Here is a 5,474-nt window from a genome sequence, read left to right on the forward strand (position 1 = left end):
TGTCATGCATACTTTGTTTTTGTTTTGTTTTTATCTGCAGCTAAAGTTCTTACTGACATCCTAGACAGGAAAAATGTATAAATGGGGTTCACAACTTTAAACTAAAAAGACAAAGGCAAACCTGACTAGACGATTAAGACAAGTTGTCACTAACTCCCTGGATGATAATTAATGGTGTTGCGGTTGCTTTGAGAAGAAAACAAAAGGAGAGGGGACAGGAAATCAATAGACTAGTGGTAGGTTCAGCCCCTCATTGTTTAGTATCAGCAACCAAAAGAAAAGAAGCAAGAGAAACACGTAGGGTAATAAATTGTCCTGAGGAAGTGAAATAGTGGGTTTACACATTATTTTGGGAATTCAGTCTTAGCAGTTCACCAGAGCAACAATCATGCTGAGTAGTAGAAAGCTCCCTCCAAAACTAAATCCTTTTCCTCAATAAATATTTATGCAGTCCCTGTTATATGTCAATGCCATGTTAGAGGCCAAGAATATGAAGATGTACAAAATGTGAACCTGCCCTTAAATAATCTAGATTAGCACAGTCCAATAGAAACAGAATGCAAGCTACGTATGTAATTTTAATTTTTCTGATAGCCATATCTTAAAAAGGGAAAAATAAACAGGTGAAATTAATTTTAATATATTTTAATTATCTCATTATGTCCAAAATTCTATTATTTCATAATGTAATCAATATTTTTAAATTATTAATGAGAGTTTTATATTTTTGGTACTAAGTTTGAAATCTGTCTTATGTTTTACTCTAATAGCCCATCTCAATTCAGATACTAAATCTTCATCAGAAATACTTGAGCTATATTTAGATTTCATAAAATTTATAGTTGAAAAAGTAAATTGACGTACCCAAGCTGTTCCAAACATACTTAAAAGTTTTCCAATAACTGAATTTAAGATCACAAAACTTGTTTTCCTTTGATCTTCATATCCACATTGACATAAGTGGTTCATCTTTTTCAGAAGAGTTCGTGTGACTTTGAAGCAAAAGCACATCAGTTTCAAAACCACACCTGTCTAAGTTAAGTAAATTCATTAACTCTTGCATCTCATTCAGTATTTATTAACATCATGTTCAAGGAGGTATTACATATATTGAGAATCAACTCTAAATGTATCAACATAAAAAATCCCTTTTCAAATTTTTCTTATAAGTTTTACAGGACAAATATTTTACACAGCTTAAGATTTTAATTAAATTTTTAATTAATTAAAATTAAATAACATTTAAAATTCAGCTCTTCAGTCACACTAGTCATATTTCAAGAGCTCAATAGCCACATGTGGCCAGTGGCTACCACATTGGACAGCATAGATTAAAGTTGACTAGAGGTAGGTGGGATCTACAATGGATTTGACGAGATTGTGAAAACAATCGAGGTCATATTTGCACGATAATTTGTGAGAAGTCCTGCTTTCCCACCAATTTACCTCACCAAATACATCTGAAATTCCTGGCAGGTGAGCGTCCCACCTAGAAACAGAGTGGCTACATTCCAACAGTTTTATAGGCCTCCTAATTGGCCCACGTAATCCTTCTACTGCACTGCACTGCTTCTCATAACTATCTCTTTTGGAGGGAGTTTCCTCTACCAGAGATCTTGAGCTTCCCCTGACACAGGCCTTTTGTTTTCTTTTATACCCCTCTCCTTTCCTTAATCTCCTAACCACATAAGCCCTGAAAGAAGTGAGCTGAATCAAAGAGGCTAGCACGGCCTGACAGCCAACACCCACCTGCTCAGTCAGACCACTCTGCCGGTCTCTTCTCTCCCTCATGGTGATTTTCTCTCCAAGGTCTCATAGCCTGTCTCTCAATCTAGCTTCAGGACCCACCTCAAATTACGTCAGTTCTTCTGACAGCTCTGAACCCTATCTCTGGGCTGAATTCTCGTTCCTGTTTCAGCCCCATGCAAATCCAGGCAAGTGACCAGGCATCTGTTTCAACATCCCCAGACACTTTCTGAGCTTTTTTTAAACATCATACACAAATCAATCAATGTAATCTATGACATAAACAGAACCAATGACAAAAACCACATGATTATCTCAATAGATGCAGAAAAGGCCTTTGACAAAATTCAACAGCTCTTCGTGCTAAAAACTCTCAATAAACTAGGTATTGATGGAATGTATCTCAAAAAAATAAGAGCTATTTATGACAAACCCACAGCCAATATCATACTGAGTGGGCAAAAACTGGAAGCATTCCCTTTGAAAACCGGCACAAGACAAGGATGACCTCTCTCACCACTCCTATTCAACACAGTGTTGGAAGTTCTGGCCAGGGCAATCAGGCAAGAGAAAGAAATAAAGGGTATTCAATTAGGAAAAGAGGAAGTCAAATTCTCCCTGTTTGCAGATGACATGATTGTATATTTACAAAACCCCATCATCTCAGCCCAAAATCTCCTTAAGCTGATAAGCAACTTCAGCAAAGTCTCAGGATACAAAATCAATGTGCAAAAATCACAAGCATTCCTATACACCAGTAACAGAGAAACAGAGAGCCAAATCATGAGTGATTTGCAATTGCTACAAAGAGAATATAGCATGAGCATTTGCAATTGCTACAAAGAGAATAAAATACCTAGGAATACAACTTACAAGGGATGTGAAGGATCTCTTCAAGGAGAACTACAAACCACTGCTCAATGAAATAAAAGAGGACACAAACAAATGGAAGAACATTCCATGCTCATATATAGGAAGAATCAATATCACAAAAATGGCCATATTGCCCAGGGTAATTTATAGATTCAATGCCATCCCCATCAAGCTACCAATGACTTTCTTCATAGAATTGCAAAAACCTACTTTAAAGTTCATATGGAAGCAAAAAAGAGCCTGTATTGCCAAGACAATCAAAAAGAACAAAGCTGGAGGCATCACGCTACCTGACTTCAAACTATACTACAAGGCTACAGTAACCAAAACAGCATGGTACTGGTACCAAAACAGATATATAGACCAATGGAACAGAACAAAGGCCTCAGAAGTAACACCACACATCTACAACCATCTGATGTTTGACAAACCTGACAAAAACAAGAAATGGGGAAAGGATTCCCTGTTGAACAAATGGTGCTGGGAAAACTGGCTAGCCATATGCAGTAAGCTGAAACTGGATCCCTTCCTTACACCTTATACAAAAATTAATTCAAGATGGATTAAAGATTTAAATGTTAGACTTAAAACCATAAAAACCCTAGAAGAAAATCTACACAATACCATTCAGGACATAGGCATGGGCAAGGGCTTCATGACTAAAACACCAAAAGCAATGGCAACAAAAGCCAAAATTGGCAAATGGGATCTAATTGAACTAAAGAGCTTCTGCAGGGCAAAAGAAACTACCACCAGAGTGAACAGGCAACCTACAGAATGGGAGAAAAGTTTTGTAATCTACCCATCTGACAAACGGCTAATATCCAGAATCTACAAAGAACTTAAAAACAAATTTACAAGAAAAAACAAACAACCCCATCAAAAAGTGGGCAAAGGATATGAACAGACACTTCTCAAAAGAAGACATTTATGCAGCCAAAAGACACATGAAAAAATGCCCACCATCACTAGTCATCAGAGAAATGCAAATCAAAACCACAATAAGATACCATCTCACAACAGTTAAAATGGCAATCATTAAAAAGTCAGGAAACAACAGATGCTGGAGAGGATGTGGAGAAATAGGAATGCTTTTACACTGTTGGTGGGAGTGTAAATTAGTTCAACCATTGTGGAAGACAGTGGGGCAATTCCTCAAGGATCTGGAACTAGAACTACCATTTGAGCCAGCGATCCCATTACTGGGTATATACCCAAAGGATTATAAATCATGCTACTGTAAAGACACATGCACACGTATGTTTATTGTGGCACTATTCACAATAGCAAAGACTTGGAACCAACCCAAATGTCCATCAATGATAGACTGGATAAAGAAAATGTGGCACATATACACCACGGAATACTATGCAGCCATAAAAAAGGATGAGTTCATGTCCTTCGCAGAGACATGGATGAAGCTGGAAACTATCATTCTCAGCAAACTATCACAAAGACAGAAAACCAAACACTTCATGTTCTCACTCATAGGTGGGAACTGAACAATGAGAACACTTGGACACAGGGCGGGGAACTTCACACACCAGGGCCTGTTGGGGTGGGGGGCGCTGGGGGAGGGATAGCATCAGGAGAAATACCCAATGTAAATGACGAGTTGATGGGTGCGCAAACCAACATGACACATGTATACCTATGTAACAAACCTGCACGTTGTGCACATGTACCCTAGAACTTAAAATAATTTTAAAAAATTGTTTTAATTGAGGTAAAATCCGCATACATAATTTACCATCTTTACCATGTTTTTTCTTTCTTTTTTTTTTTTTTTGAGACAGAGCCCCGCCCGGTGGCCCAGACTGGAGTGCGGTGGCGCCATCTCGGCTCACTGCAAGCTCCGCCTCCCGGGTTCACGCCATTCTCCTGCCTCAGCCTCCTGGGTAGCCGGGACTACAGGCGCCCTCCACCACGCCGGCTAATTTTTTGTATTTTTAGTAGAGACGGGGTTTCACCGTGTTAGCCAGGATGGTCTCGATATCCTGACCTCATGATCCGCCCGCCTTGGCCTCCCAAAGTGCTGGGATTACAAGCGTGAGCCACCGCACCCGGCCCCATCTTTACCATTTTTAAATGTACACTTCGGTGGTAATAAATACATTTGTATTCTCTTTTTTTCCCTTCATTCCCCTTCTCCTGTACCCTTCTTGGTCTCTGGTAACCACCAGTCTATTCTCTATCTTCATGAGACCCATCGTTTTAGCTCCCACATATGAGTGAGTACATGACATGTTTGTCTTTCTGTGCCTAGCTTATTTCACTTAACATAATTTCTTCCACTTCCATCCACGTTGTTGCAAATGACAGGATTTCATTCTTATTATGGCTGAATAATATTCCATTGCATATATACCACATTTTCTTTATCCATTCATCCACTGATGGGCACTTAAGTTGACTGCATATTTTGTAAGTTGGTTTTTCTTTTTTTTTTTTGAGACGGAGTGGCACTTTGTTGCCCAGGCTGGAGTGCAGTGGTGTGATCTCAGTTCACTGCAACCTCCGCCTCCCAGGTCCAAGCAATTCTCCTGCCTCAGCCTCCCATGTAGCTGGGAGGCGTGTGCCACCATGCCTAGCTAATTTTTGTATTTTTAGTGGACCTGGGGTTTCACCATGCTGGCCAGGCTGGTCTCGAACTCCTGACCTCAAGTGATCCGCCTGCCTTGGCCTCCCAAAGTGCTGAGATTACAGGCATGAGCCACCACACCCAGCCTGACTACATATTTTGACTAATGTGAATGATACTGTAATAAACAGAGTACATACATCTCTTCGATACACTGATTTCCTTCCATTGGGGTATATATCTCTAGCAGTGGAATTGCTGGATCAAGTTTTAG

The sequence above is a fragment of the Pongo pygmaeus genome, chromosome 2 (genome assembly GCF_028885625.2).
Source record: "Pongo pygmaeus isolate AG05252 chromosome 2, NHGRI_mPonPyg2-v2.0_pri, whole genome shotgun sequence".
NCBI lineage: Eukaryota > Metazoa > Chordata > Mammalia > Primates > Hominidae > Pongo > Pongo pygmaeus.